General features: G+C 54.5%; 1 protein-coding gene across 2 annotated transcripts in view; it reads right to left on the bottom strand.

Annotated features, from left to right (window-relative positions):
* CBFA2T3 (CBFA2/RUNX1 partner transcriptional co-repressor 3) overlaps positions 1-14,863 on the bottom strand; it is an 89,704-nt gene that overhangs the window by 74,233 nt on the left and 608 nt on the right. The gene's annotated exons all lie outside the window — the stretch shown is intronic.

Here is a 14,863-nt window from a genome sequence, read left to right as displayed (position 1 = left end):
TCTGTGCCAGGTGCCAAGGGCACCGACCTGCGGGACCGTCACTGCCCTGTTCTGACAGATGCGAACTGGATGGTCTCACAGATTAGACGGTGTGACCACCGATTGGCTGTGATGGTGGGGGCAGCTCCCGACTGGGGAGCAGAGCGGGGATAGAGTTGCCCTGGCAGATGATGGCGGGTTTGTGGGGAGGGGTGTGGCCGAGAGATTGTGAGTGCAAAGCCGGGCCTGGAAGGAGCATGGGGTATTCAAGCATGAGAGGAGGCTCACGGGCTGGGGGAAGCACACTGAAGGGTTGTTATGAGCGCAGCAGCCCCCAGCTCTCATGGGACCTAGAGGTGTTGGACAGAGGACAGAGGCAGGAGGTGGCATGGGGTGTGCCACCCCATTAAAGCTGAGTCACAGGTGATAATGTTCTAGAAATAAATCAGCACAATGGTTTGAATGTCAGAGAGTCCAGGAAGGAGCGAGATGGAGGAAAACAAACTGAAGGAGAGAGAAGTTGGGAGGGAGGGCCCCGGGGGAGCCCCTGGTCCTCCTCTTTCCTCCTGGCTGCTCGGAAAGGTGATGGAGAGAACACAGAGAGGGAAAAGCTGGTGTCCAGAACCCTGGGCGGGGCTGGGGGAAAGGCTGGATCTTATTTACAAAGGTCAGTTAAGTTCCAGGGGAGGCAAGTCTGCTGCCCCCTCATGTGATGCTCAGCAGAAACCTGCAGAGAAAGAAGAGATCCTTTGGGGAAGAGTCTGGGGACCCCAGGTCGCTTCTCCTACTGCTTGTTCACTCTGGACATCACTTTAGACAAGAGTGGTGTGGTAATGACTCCTCAGCATGGGGCCACAGGCATTGTGGTCTCCCCTCATCCTTCAAGTTCAGTGAGGATAGCCATTGTCAACTGGTTGTAGTATCACCTGCTCCACCCACCTTGTGGCCACAGCTGATCTGATGGGGTCATGGGTCTGGAGGCTGATAGAAGACGGCAGAAAAGATGCGAAGCCAGAAAGTCCTGGTGCGGGAAGAAGGGCCTTAGAGATGGGGACTGGGACCCTATCATCAAGCCTCGATGTTCCTTATAAAAAGGGGCCGGCCCAGTTTTTAATGCTTGCGCCTTCTCTCTTGCTCTTTCTTCCTGCTTGGAATGCAGATGTGATGCCTGGAGGTAGTGTAGCCACTTTGCAGCTAGGAAGCTACAAGTAAGAGGATGGTGGAATAGAAAGAGCAAAACAAGGCTTCCTCCCAGATGGCATCGCTGCTGCACCAACTCGAACCCATTGCCCCTGGGCTTTTGTTACGTGAACGAAACCAAAGGACCCTGTTTATACTGCTATTGAAATTTCTGCTATTTGCAGCTGAAAGCAATCCTATTAGATACAGAGTTTAAATCGTTCATGGTTAGGGCTACCAGATTGAGGAAATAAAAATACAGGATACCTAGTTCAATTTGAATTTTAGATAAACAATGAAGATTTTTCAGTATAAGTGTGTCCCAGTCAATATGTGGGACCTACATATACCGAAATATTGTTTATCTGAAATTCGGCTTTAACTGCAACCCTATTTGTGGACGAAGTAACCGAACTCAGAGAAGTCTGTCCCAGGTCTCGTCCTGAGCTAGTGGAGAGGAGCAGGCTGTGTCCTCTTTGTTCTGGGTCTTCCTTATTTTCATCCTGTTCTGGTGTCTATAGTGCTTTCTTAAACCTGCCATAATGGATATGCAAAGAAGATTCAGACAAGTCATGTGACTCCTCATCCAGGACAGAGCAATTAAGTAAGGGTAGTGCTCAGACAGGAGACCTGCAGAGAGCGAGAGTGGTAGAAGCTTCTATGGCAATCTGACCCCGACTCAACATTTTAATTACATTTGGCGAAAGTATCAGTCATCCATGGATGGGGCGGGGTAGGAGACAGCTATTCTCCATGGATAGTGTGTGACTACTAACCCAGGACTTGCAGGAAATACCCTGGCCCTCGGGAGCACTGCATCATACAGGATGCTGAGGCCTCATCAGAGCTCAGAAGATTAGCCACGCCTACACCCAGGCCACTGGAGGGGTGACCTGCAGCCCAGACCGGTCAGTGGGGACAATTACCCAAAAGTCCACTTGAAAGGACCAAAAACAGACGTCCAAGTGGTTCTCAGAAGCAACATTTCAGAAGTGACATTTGTTGAGCCCTGGGAAGCACTGTCACGCTCAGCATCTCCCTTTGTCCTGGAGGCGCTCAGCATGCCCCCAACATAGACATCCTGGAAGCGTGGTGTTACATGGGGAGGATTGCACCTTAGCACCCTGTACTCTGAGAGTCGCAGGCTCCGACACCCTGCATGATTTCTACGCACACACAGATCCTGCTCCCGCCTGCTCAGAAGGCAAACACGGACGTGTAGAGGTGCCTTTGGGAAGACAGACAACATGTACATTAAAACATGCTCTGCAGCCTGCAGAGGAGGAGATAAAGTAGGGACCTCTGCACCCTGTCTTCTCAGCCAACCCAGAGCAGTGGGGATGCCCCAGGGCAGATAAATGCCTGGATGAGGGCAGGCAGGCAGACAGGATGCTGGGGCTGACTTCTCCCACAGCAAATCTGGAGGGGAAGCCAGAGGAAGCTGCACAGGCCCAGGGCCCGGGTGGGGATGGGCGAGGGAGATAACACTGCCCAAGCCCTGGAGAGGGGATGTGACACAGAGTGCTCTGGAGCAAGGCCACTGATGAGTTTTCGTGTCTGTAGGACACACGTTGGATGAGTTATGGGGGGCCCTGAGGCCTAGATTAAGTGCTCATCTTGCTATGCTTTTTATTTTTTTTTAAGAAATTGAAGTGGTTTTTTTTTTTTTTTTTTTTTTTTTATTGTGGTCCAAGACACAGAACATGAAATTTACCATTTTAACCATTTAAAAAATGAACAATTCAGTGGCAACAAGTATATTCACGTTGTTGGACAACTTTCACCTCTATCTAGTTTCAGGACTTTCCCTCGCCCCAAAGGTAAACCCCGCCCCCACTAGCAGTCACTCCTCTCCTCACCCTGCCCCTGGCAACCACCGATCTACTTTCCTTCGCTGTGGATTTGCCTGTTCTGGACTTTATATGAATGGATCGTACAATACGAGGCCTTTTGTGTCTGGCTCCTTTCACTTAGTATAATTTTTCTGGGTTCATCTCTGCTTCTACCAGCTCAAGCATTCTCCCAGATTCTCTCAGTGGAGGTTGCTTGAGCACCGAATGTGTGCCAGGCACCGTTCTGGCAGTGAAACGACTAGGCAAACTTCAGACCCAATGAGAACTGCCTCCTGTTGAATCGCAGACAGCAGCAGCTCCTGGTGTAGGCGGAGTTGGCAGGGAGGCAGCAGGCAGGGGTCCAGGCCTGGCCCAGAGGTTGCGAAGCTCCTCATCTCTCTGAGCCCCTGTCTTCGCACTGTGAGGGGGGAAGCTGTAGATGGAGGGCAATTGGCTTGCAGTGATGTCCTCCGAAAGAAGAGGGGTTCCGTTTTCCAGTGAAAAAAGCACAGAGAACTTTCCGGCCCCCGCAAGGCCTGCCCCATGCTGTGGGTAAGGGGGTTCTTGGCCTGTAGCCAGGGTCTTCAAAACGGGTATGCGCACGAGATTTTCCAGCTACCCGTGCAAGACAGCTGAATGGACTCGGTGGGGTCCTCACCTTCCAGATTATTCTGGCGAAAAGTCGGGCCTGTGGTATGCTCATTTTCCCGTTTCACTCTCACCTCCTCTCTTTACCTGCCTCTCCTGCAGCCTAAATCCAACCACAGTGCTTTGCCTCAGGGTATGAAAACCAGCAAGCCTCCATGCCTCCCCTACTTTTCTCACTTCCTCTTGGGGTGAAGCCAGGAAACTAAGGGTCAGTGGCCCTTAAGGGACATGCCCGCGTTGCCTTTCTATCTATTGCCGATTGGGTCTCGGACTCTGTCTGTTAGGTGTAAACTTGTAGGAAACGGACAGGTTGCAAACTATTTTTGTTCCATAGAAAAGATTGCTCTTTACTGACTCTGGTTTATCTGTTTTAGTGCAGCGTTCTTTCTTCACGGGGTATGGAGTTGCCCATGTATGTCCTCCCTTGAACCGACTTTGCCGTCCTGATGGTTTCCTCATCAATGAGGGAGACACATCTTTGACACGTGCTTGCTATAATTTAAGAATTATGTTTTTAACTTTTTGAAGGGTATACTTTGAATTTTCCTGCCTGTCTGTCTTCTCACTTTCTTTTTAACCTGTTCATTTTATCCGTTGTCCATCCATTCAGGCACCTACCATCCATCTACTATCCGCCATCCAACCATCCATCCATCCATCCATCCATATCAAAATTGGAATTCGGAAGTGAGACAGTCAAGTCATTTAATAACATGGTTATTTGAATTAACAGCTGACAAATGTCAGTCTGGGTGGAATGGGTTCCGGCAAAGACCAGCTCTGCCAGTTTGGTTTTGTGACGATATTTTCATTAAGCAAGTGTGCTAAATCTTCAGCTTTAAGGATTTCATGAAAATAGGTCCTAAGCACATGTATAGTATAAAATATACAAAACGCTGGACAACACAACCTTTACGACTGTTTAAACAACAATATTTAGATGTTGCAAGCTGGTCCATTGCATCATTGCCAAGGGTCTTGCACCAGCCATTGGTTTAGAAGGATATTGGAGGCACGATGCTCCCCAGAGGCCCGGCTCCTGCCTCTGCTATGTTGTCCTGTTTCATGTTTCGTGCCAAGTGGGCCGGCTTGCCAAGTGTGCAGGGCATACACCTTGTGAAGCAAGTATGCGTCTTGTGTGCCACTCGTTAATGCATGGAGGGGGTTTGGGAGTGTTAAACCTGACCCCGAGGGCAGGTTGTGGTACGTAGCTAACATTCCTTTTGCCAACTTCTCTGGTAGCCATAGGGCCACTGTTATCCATCAGAAAAGAAGTGACCCTAGAGTAGGGTGCAACCGAGATGAGTGAGGTCGTTTTGTAAGATATATCACCTTAAAGGGGACTTGGCTTTTCAAAGACATTGGAGGGGGCAGGCAAGCAAAAATAAATAAAAAGTCAAGGAACCAATGTCTTCAATAATAGACCCTGGTGTCCAGCGTGTGACAGGTGTCTCCCCGACCAAGTGAATGCTGTGCTGTCTTGGTGCCGCAGGAGCAAAGCTGGATACCAACATGCCTCCCTCACAGACAAGAGGGGACGAAGGAAAATGCTTTCTTAAGAGCTTGGCAACTGGGAAACATGGTTATGACCACTGCTACCACTTATATTATAATACTCCCTGCCCTGGCACCCCCTGCCGGGTCCCCGCCAGGCTCCCACTGCCCCCTGGTGCCCCAGCCCACTTCTCTGATGCCAGAGGCAGCTGCAGGCTCCTGTCTTGCCCACTCCGGGCCCAGCTGCAGGAGCCAGGGCTGCCTCACCAGGAGGATGTTCCAGGCCCCCGCATGAGGCACAGCTCGGTTACACGTTCCTGGCCTCATCGAGGGACCCGTGAGGGTGTTCTCTCACTAGCTTAGTCTCTCGACTAAGGACAGGCCTAGGCCCCCACCTCTGTGCTGTAGAGTGACGAGAAAAGAGGAAAGAGGGGCTCAATGAGCAAATGGCAGATGCAGAAGTCCCCTCCACCGCCTCTTCCTTCTAGTGCTTTCGGGAGGGGCCGAGCATTCCCCGGCTACTTGGAACCCGGTTTCTTGCTTCCTGGATTGCAGCGGGGTTTCCCAGCTTACTCGGAGGCCTCATGCTCCAAAGGTCACATCTCTCATGCCCACACGACGCCAGGACTTTCCGCTGCCTGACTCACGTCAAGGCCTCCCCTAGACTTGTGGCCCGGAGCCCCACGGGTTTAACGTCCTCAACAGTAGCGAAGGGGACGGCCACTGCGAGTGCCACGCACAGAGCAGCGCGGAGGCACGGTCACTCAGCCTCGGGGGCCTCTCGCCCACGTGCTCATCGCAGCTGGACTTCCCTCAACGGCCTCATTTGGGTTGACGGCCGAACCCCTGTTCAAAAAGGATAAGGCTAGTTCTCCTGAGCCCCCCTCCCCCAGCCCCCACCATACGCTCAATGCCGGGGACAGTACAAGTGCCCAGGTGTCCAGTGTCCTGCCTCCTGCCTCAACTCCTCTGGTGCACTAGTTTCTGCAAACCGGGAACTGTCCCAGGAGCCGTGGGCACTCACGACCTCCAGAAACACCCCGCACTATCGCTGGACATTTCAGCTGTACAAAAAAGCCTTTTCCCCAGGAGCTGGGGGTGCCTCTCCTTGTAGCTCCACCCTCTGGCCTTGCCTGGGCTGGTGGGACCACCAAGACACTATGAAGGAACAACCTCGCCGATGCCTGCTGTGTACAAAATGACCACGGGAGAGAAAATCGAAAATTGCAAAAGAATACATAGAACATGTAACAATGCAAAACACAGAAAATCACAATGTGTCTGGGAAAGACACAGATAAAAGCGGTCCCTTGAGACTCCTGGTGAAGTTCAAAGTGCTAACACATGTTATGGGCCCATTTTACTGATGAAGGAAATGGGACCTGGGGCGAGGAGGGGTCAAGCAGCTTGGCCAAGACGCGGCTGAGAAAGCCAACTGGGTCCCACCCCAGCAAGTGGCTTTAAACAGCTCCTGATCCCATCTCACCGTGCCAGGGTGGGACAGCTTCTGAGGTGGGGGGCACCGAACCTATAATAACTCATTTTAACAAAGAAGGGGAAGGGAGGGAGCTGGCTCTGAAACGAAGTGCATGTTAGCCCTGTTCGCTCCCTGTGATGGGGCTTTTCTGGTGTGTGAGAGTTTTTTCATCATTTAAAGATTGACCACAATGACAAAGGGATGAGATGTACAGGGAGCATGTCAGAGGCCCAGATGTTGGTGACGGGTGAGACCCGTCCCTCTTGTCTCCTGGGCCCCATGGACTCAGAGCAGCCAGCCTGGCAGAAATTAGACGTGAGCCGTGTGCGAAATGTTTCATTTTATGGCAGCCAGAGTGAAGGAATATGAAGAAACAAGCAAAATTGGCTTTAATGTTCTGTTAAATCTGATCTATCTAAAACACTATCATTTTCACATGGATTCAAGTTAAAAATTATTAATGTATTTTACATCTTCGGTTTTGCACAAAGGCTTTGAAATCCTTTGTCACGGTGGCTCAGGTTGTTCCAGGAGCCCTAGACGGTAGCAGAGCCGTGAGGCGCCTGCACTTGTCCACCTCAGGGGGCAGAGGTCATCTTAGTCCAGCTCACAGGCTGTGAACTGAGGCTCAGAGACGCACGGTATGGTGAGAGGTGAGAAGCCTAGTCGGAGTGGACGCGGGTGCTTGCCTGAAAGGAGGGCTGCCTGGCCCCGCCCGGGGACAGCATGGAGGGACAGAGCTGCAGGACTGCGGATCCAGCTGTCTCTCGGTCACCTCAGGAGAGAGGGAAACACCTGGCAGTTTCGGTTTCCAACAGGAAGCTGCCTGCTCCTATCTGCCTGCACCAGCTGCGCTCTCTACCCCAAAGCTCTGGGTGGAGCCCCTGCCTGGAGAGCCCCCCAGGTGGGGACAGTCCCTCCAGCTGCAGACAAGGAAGCCCTGGCTGGGAGGCCGGGGCCAAGCTCAGCACCTTGGCCTTGGAGGACTTGGGGATGCAATGCCCTTGGGGGCTGAGAAGGGGGCAGTGACACAGGTTCTGACTTGCATTTTTTGTCACCTGCTTTTGCGATGTGCGGTCCCAACCTTGGTCTAGAAAATACTATGATGGTGGAGGGTGAAAATGGGCTCTGAAGTCTGTCTATCCATGTGTCCAGGGCTGGGGGAAGGTCAAGACAACACACTGCACTGAGGGCCCCTGGGAAGCGAATAGGAAGAAGGAGGGAGTCAGGGCTGTACACTGCCTCCAGGGGAAGAAGCCTCTTTCCCCTCGTGGCTGGGACAGGAGTAGGTGTGTGGCCAGCAATGGGAGCGAGGGCGGTATCCTAGGGGAGGCAGGCTCTAGGACCCTCAGGCAAATTACAACCTCTCTGAGCTCTGATCTGAGCTCCAAGGTCTGGGTATTAGGGTCCCGGGCTGGCAGGAGCCTTTCACAGATAAGGAGCTAGAAACCTTAAGTCTTTTCTCTTAATAAGAGAACTGAGCCATGAGAAAACTTCAGGTGCCCAAATCCAGGGCTTGGCAGAGGGGGCCTCATTTCTGAAGAAGCTCCGAGCCTCAGAGGGAGACAGCTGACTGTCCCAGGCTGGCCTGGGATCCACGGTCCCAGCAGCATGGAGTAAAGGGCACAGCGAGGCTGGCCAATTAGTGTAGGGTCCCTCCTGCCCCTTCTTGCTTGTCCCTGTTTCCACTTTGTTCTTCCCTCCTAGGGTCTGTGAAGTCGGGGCTTTCCACAGCACTCAAAATGTACCTCGATTTGGGAGGAAGGAGGAAGCTCTGGGAGCCCACAGGCAGAGTAAACCCCCCACTTCCTTCTCCATGGGCTACCTCTCAGCCGCCCCATGTGGTCTTTGCCGGGGAGGGACTGCAGAAGGTCATAGCCAGGGTCCTGGGGCGGGGAGGGGGGAGGAGGGTGGAGAGAGATAAGCATGAGGATGAGGGAGGGAGAGGCAGTTCTGGGCAATGGTCTGGGCACTGAGACAGGTAGGTGTTGGTGGGGGCGTCTCTCACCACCCTGGTGCTGGCTGTCATCCCCACGTCACAGATAGGCCTGCTGGGTCGTGGGGCAAGTGGCAGAGCCTGTTCTCAGTCCAGCCCTCATAGCTCAGCCACCCATCTGGTCCAACCTATTGCCCTTGCAGATGAGCAAACTGAGGATCAGGGAAACCGGACCACACAGACCAGAGCACAGAGCCCGGCCGGAGGTCCGGTCCTCAGAGCAGCCTCTTCCGACCCTGCCCCGTCCCTCTAGGGCCTCCTCCCCCTGCACCATCCATCCCCTCTACGTGTTTGTGAAGCTGCGCAGACCCAGGAAAGGACCAGGCCACGTGCCCCTCAGGGGTGTGAGCCCCAGGCTAGCAGGTGGCCCTCTCAGGAAGGGATACCCTTCTACATCTCCCCCGACCCTGAGAATGAAAGCGGGACGCAGAAGCCTGCACCTTCCTAGAACCCTAAGCTGTACGGAGCAGGCACTCAAAACACCCACTTTTTAAAAGGTTTCAAAGCAGCAGCCAGCAGAAGGGGGTCTCACCCCGAGGACCTTGGGACAGGCAGGCAACTCTGCCACATCAGCTGGGACACACTTAATCCAGGTGTCAGCTGGGAATGTCAGGCAGCACCTGCCTTGGGCTCCCCAGTGTGGAGCAGGCAGACCCCAACGTAGGCTCTTGGAGGGTCCAGCTGAGGGTGTGGGCTGCCAGCCACGGTTTCAGGCTTTCACACGAGGAGTGCGGAATGCAAAAGGGAGTCCCTTCCTGAGGTCCCACCTCAGCTACATCTCTTCCCCGGGAGGGTTCTTAGCTGACAGGGAGGCTCCCTACCCTGCTGGCAATGCTGTGTGACCATAGGCAGTTTCCTTGACCTCTCTGATTTGTTTCCTCATCTGTATAACCAGGTCAGTGATATCTTGAAGGATTGCTGGGAGGATGCCATACCTGGGGCTAGGAAAGAGTCTGGAATGGGACTGCTGGTCCCGCTCTATCTGCCCCCTCTCCTCCAGCAGCTTGAGATTTTGGAAAACAACCGCAGAGGCCCTCTCCCATGTCCCCACTGTCGGGGCTCACTGAGTCTGAGGCAGGTCATGGTCCACTTGGAAGACCTGTGCTGTCTGAGGACCAGGCCTCTTGGTGCTCACCCCACTCATCGTCCAAGGATTGCTGAGCCCCAGTTCTCCTGGATGACAACCCAAGTTGGCTGCACCCCATAGCCCCTGACCCACAAGCCCTGGGGAAGGGATGTGTGCAAGCATAGGCTTCTGACCCAGGCACCTCGGGCACTGTGGCTGAGTGGGTGCTGGGATAAGGGGCAGGAAAGGAGCCACCCTGGCTGTACTGGCGGGACACGCGTGTGGTGTTATGATGGCGAAAATTTCATTAGCACCCATTGGAGTCTAATAGTAATCGATATGAATGACCCAGAGTCCATGGGCACCTGGCTGGCCTTGAGTCTCCTCAGAGGGTGGGCAGGTGGGTGGCACTAGTAGAGGCCCCTCTTCTCTCACCTCCACAGCTGCCCCCAGCCCCCTCCCCTCCCTCAGCCTCTTCTCAAGTGGATATCTCCAGGAAAGAGCACTGGATGGAGAGTCCTGGCTCAGCTACAACCAGGTCGGGCATCTCCCCAGGCCACTCTTCCCGGCTGTGCCTCGTCAGGTTGATTGTAGTCACGGAAGTGAAAGTGCATGAGAAAGCCCCGCGCAGCCGGTGCAGGCAGGTTAAGGACGCCTCTCCTCTCAGTCAGGACGTCAAGAAGTGAAAGTCTCCTTTGCCTCCTCCAGCTGCCCCTGCGGGACCACTTCCTCCAGGAAGCCAGCCTAGATTGCACCCTGTCCTTCTGGGTGACATCCTGCCCTGTGACTGTGTCTTCCCTAAGCTTGGGTTCAGGGTCTGATGGACGGGAGGACGTGGGTGCTCACTGTCCTCTTGCTGGCTGGCCCAGAAGGCTTGAGGATGGGGATGGTGTGGGGAAGGAAAGAGCAAGTCCTAGCAGAAACTGCGGGTCCCAGAGAAAGAACACTCCACATTTACCGGGGGTGGAAAGGAGCACTACTTTCCCAGGATTTGGGGTGGAGCAGAGTCTTCGCTCCACCGGCTTCCTCTTCATCCTGAGGCAAGGACACAGGGATAGGGTCCTGCACTTGGAATCTGCTGTGAGACTCAGTCCAGAGCATCCGTCCGCCTGAGAGTCGAGTCCCCGCTCCCCTGCTCCTCGGCTCTGTGCCCTGGAGGCTGGCCCTGGGGACCATCCTAGGGGCTTCAGAAGATATGAAGGGTAGAGGGGGAGAGAGGTGGGTGTTTGTCCTGTGGTCCACCCTCCCGAGAGCTTCCTGGTTCCCTGGACAGCCACAGACCCTTTCTCCACTCCCTCTCGGTCTCTCTCTCAGCTCCTTTCCTCCACCCCTCTTCGCCCCTCAGGCCAGCGGGTACCTGCCTCCAGACTTCTGTGCTGTCCCTGCCACTCTGTTTGACCTTTGTAAATGGTTCCTCTGCTAGCTGTCCACACTCCCCGTGCTACTGGTTTCCTGCCAGGACCACCTGGTTTTGCATGGGGTCTGGAGCCAGCTTTCCACCCTAAATGAGACCCCTTGCCCGTGTGCTTCTACAGCCATCCTGCAGGGTCAGCGGAGCTGGGTTCAATTACACCTCTGCTCTTGCCTGCTGTGTGCCCCTGGGAACCCTGGTTATCTTCTGCGGTGGCAGTTACAGCGGAACATAGTGCTTGGCAGGCCCTGGGCTCTGATCTTGACACAGGAGACCCCAGCCCTGTATGACCAGTAAGGGGGAAACAAGAAGTGGGAGATGAGAGCTGTCACTTTGGGTCTGGGTCAGGCCTGAGTGAGGGGAGAGGCCTCCGCAGGGTGTGAGAAGGCTAGAGATAGGCGCCACGGTATAGACGAAATCATATACGTGCTGACAGTACTTTGCACCAGACGTGGATGGATAGTCGTTGCTATGTCACGGGTCAGACAGTCAGTGTGGGCTTTGCCCTCAGTCCCTCATCATAGAAAGGGCCTGTGATTCCGAAATCCTCTCACTCATCCTCTAACCCCAAATACCCTGGCTCCTCCCTGTGTAAATCTACCAGCATCCATAGCTGACCTTCTCCCCACAGGGGCCAGAGCTGAATAAAAAGTGGGGCAGAGGGGGGTCGGGACAGAGAGCCCTCGAGCTTCAGATTGTCCCACTCCCCTGGAAGCACCCAGACTCCCTTGCAGCTGGAGGCCATGTTCCCAAGCCCTAGCCGTGGGCTGTGACGGAAGACGGCTATACAGGCAGGCAATGGGCACCTTCCCCTAATCTCACTGCCTGGAACATAATGGGAGAGTTGGAGCACTGGCCGCCTGGATTGGAGTGGCCCTAAATCCAATGACAAGTGTCCTTATAAGAGGAGAGGACACAAAGACACACATGGAGAGGCCATGTGACGACGGAAGCAGAGATTAGAGCGATGCAGCCACAAGCCAAGGATGCCTGGAGCCCCCAGGAGCTGGAAGAGGCAGGAAGGATCCTCCCATAGAACCTCCAGAAGGAGCGCAGCCCTGCCCACACCTGGATTGCAGACCTGCCTCCAGAGCTGGGAGGGAATAGATATCTACCGTTCTAAGTCACCCGGTTTGTGATCATTTGTTACAGCAGCCCCAGGAAATTAATATATTGGAAAGGGGATTCCAGGCAGAGAACATTCCAGAGAAAAACCTGTGGACAGGTAGCAGCTGGAGGGGGAGGAGGAACGTGGCAGAGGGAAGGCAAAGTGGGGTGGAGAAGACCATGCCACTTGGTGCCTGTGGTGGCTTCTAAACCCTGCCCCCGGACCAGGTGGCCCAAGGTTGGGGTCCGGCTGGCTTCAGGCTTCCTCGCAGGATAGTGCCTGCCAGCAGATTTTGCTTGGAACCCCCTAACGACTGCCTTTGCTTGGACTCCAACTGTGACGGGATGCTCACTATCTAGTGCTTAAGCTGAAACCTGCTACCTGGATCCCATGCTAGCCTCTCAGGTGATACTGAAAGGCTTGTCTTAGGGTGGTCACAGTACATTGCACTGTCACCTCCCCCCGCCCCCGGGCCCCCGCTCCCAGCCTCTTCAGCTTCAGGCTAAATCATGAGCAGATTTCAATGCCTCCATCCCTGGCACCTCTGCCAAGTGTCTTGGTTTCCACCTCTCCTTCCTGTGGAGACACAGCACCGTGACCTTCAGTCTCCTTATCTGGAAAGTGGGCTTGTAGAGACGAGCCCCTAGTCCCTGCACAGCTCGCAGTACGTACAGTAGGCACCTAACAAATCTGAGTACAGCAAACTCTCCTCTAGATGGGGCCATTTCCTCCACCCTCTGCAGTGGGGTTTTCGCCTGCCCTCAGTGGATCCACCACACTGTGGGGTCCTGATGGGTCCTAGACCCTCTGCTACAGCGGAGCTGGTACGGGTCCCAGTCTCCTAGGGGACTGGCCAGGAAGGGGTCAGGCTGCTCAGGGCTACCCTGTACTCAGCTGTAGGATCTGATGGTCAGAGATGCAAAAGCCCCATTGTTCCCCATCTTCAGCCCCCAAACCCCCTTCACCCCCACCTCCTTCCAAACAGGAGGATAGCAGGGCGGCATTTATACATGTTTGTTCTCAAACAGAAAGAATCTTACACTTCAGCTTTGAGAAATATGACTTACTGTTCTTTCCATAGTTTAGAACCACTTAACGTGGTTTTGGGTCTCAAAGGTTTTCACAGACTTTTGGGAAGCCTGTGGGCCTGAGAAGCTGCATACTGGAGCTATGCTGCCCACGGACTCCAAGCCCCCAGGGCCCCCAAAGGCTCTCTCCAGAAGGACCCATTGCTGCTTTCCCTGGTGGTGCCTTCTGGCGCCACAGGGTCCAGCATTTGTCCCCCTGGGGGAGCCTGTGGGGCTGAATGTCTCCTGGTGTGGCTGTGGCCATCTGTGGGGCCAGGTGATTTAGAGAAGATAGGACCTGAGCTCCTAAAAGCCAGTGTCACAGGGCTGAGACTCCATGCCCAGGTAAACCCTCAACTCAACACACTAGCCAAATGCCCACTGCTTTCCCTACTCCTAGTGAAGCGCCCGGCCTCTCAAGTGAGCAGTGCTCCTCTTGGGATGCACAGCGGCCATGGGGTTAATAAACGGATGGCTAGGATTCTGTGTCAGAGGTCCACCCAGACCATCTGTTCCAGGTGTCTGTCTGCAGCTTAACCAGTACCGTGAGTGATATTGTGAGTACAGCTGGGTTTATGGCCACCTCCTGGCCTCAAATTCACTGATCAACACCCCCGCACCTCCCCAGCCCCCACCATACAAACAAAACAGCAGCCAGCAGCTCTCACGCACACCCCACCCGCTCTCCCTCTCCCTTCCTGGCCTGGACTTTGAGAGCTGCTCTTACTCTCCACCAGGGAGCAGGACGATGGGGTTTGACACACAAGGAAACTGAGGCACTGGTGAGGAAGGGCTGGCCAGGGCACAGTGGCGGGCTGCAGAACTGGGCTGCAGAACAGGGCTGCCCCAAAAAAAGAGGGGCGGCCGTGTGGTTCCCATCTGGAGCTGGATGTGACCAGCGCCTCTGGTCAGCTTGAGGGGCAGAGTGACCACCTCCCAGGGCCAGTGACCTAGCATCACCCTATAGCCATCTTTGAATCACCCAGACTAGAGAGAAGCCAACAACACATTATTATGCGTGAAGCTGGGCCATTTAGCTTTGGAAGTGTCTGAGGTGACTGATGGAGCCCCATGTCTGGGCCTGGTCTTCAGGCCCCTGGATAGTAGCAGGTGGGGGGACCTGCTCAGGGAACGTGGTCTCTCTATAGAAGAGGCAGGACTGCCCCTGGGTTGGGGTGCTGAATGTGGGTGTCAGGGGCCCGTTTGGACCCTGGAGATGACTGCAGCATTGAGACTTGGGTCTGTGAGATCTAGAAGGTCCCAGAGTCTCCTCAGAGTGTGGCCACGTGGCTGTAGGCTAAGGAGTGGGGCCAGGCACTTGCAGCTCCTTGGGGATGAAGTCCTGCAAGTCCCCCAGGGACATAAGAGCTGGAGTCAATGTCCCCCACTTCCCTCTTTCACTGGCTGCAAAGGATGGGAACCCTAGCAAGGCTGCTCCTTAGCAAGGTCTGGGGTCCAGACTAGACCATCACTTGCTCTCAGAGTTTGAGGCCAGGCCCTCTTCTCTCTGGCCTCAGTTTCCTTATCCAAACTCAATGTTTTGGGCCCTCCCAGGAGGAGGGCTCTCTGAGTCCCCCAACTCATCTGCACACCATCTTCCTCGCCG

This window comes from Pteropus medius, unplaced genomic scaffold, assembly GCF_902729225.1.
Source record: "Pteropus medius unplaced genomic scaffold, Ma_sr-lr_union100, whole genome shotgun sequence".
NCBI classification, from domain to species: Eukaryota; Metazoa; Chordata; class Mammalia; order Chiroptera; family Pteropodidae; genus Pteropus; species Pteropus medius.
This window is presented reverse-complemented; position numbering and strand designations above follow the sequence as displayed.